Source organism: Trypanosoma theileri, assembly GCF_002087225.1.
Source record: "Trypanosoma theileri isolate Edinburgh chromosome Unknown TM35_Tth_154_V1, whole genome shotgun sequence".
NCBI classification, from domain to species: Eukaryota; Euglenozoa; class Kinetoplastea; order Trypanosomatida; family Trypanosomatidae; genus Trypanosoma; species Trypanosoma theileri.
Window position 1 is genome coordinate 1,983 of NW_021639996.1, and position 265 is coordinate 2,247.

A 265-nucleotide genomic window follows, 5' to 3' on the forward strand; every position below is an offset into this window, starting at 1 on the left:
TGAGGCGCCAAGTATCTTCATGATCACAAGACACTTTTTTTGAAAACAAAGAAAACGTGTGCCTGGCGGCGTTGCGTTTTATGCGCAGCTCTCTCAGTGTTCAACTCTTGCGTTCGGGGGAAGGGCATTCCAAACGCGAAGGTTCGTGGCGGCGTAGGGCAATAAATGCGGACGCGCCTGGAGGCTCATCTTGAAATGGATCGCACCCCAAACGCAACGGCGTTGGTCGAAATTCCTGTCTGAGGACAGTTGCGGCGCGGCATGC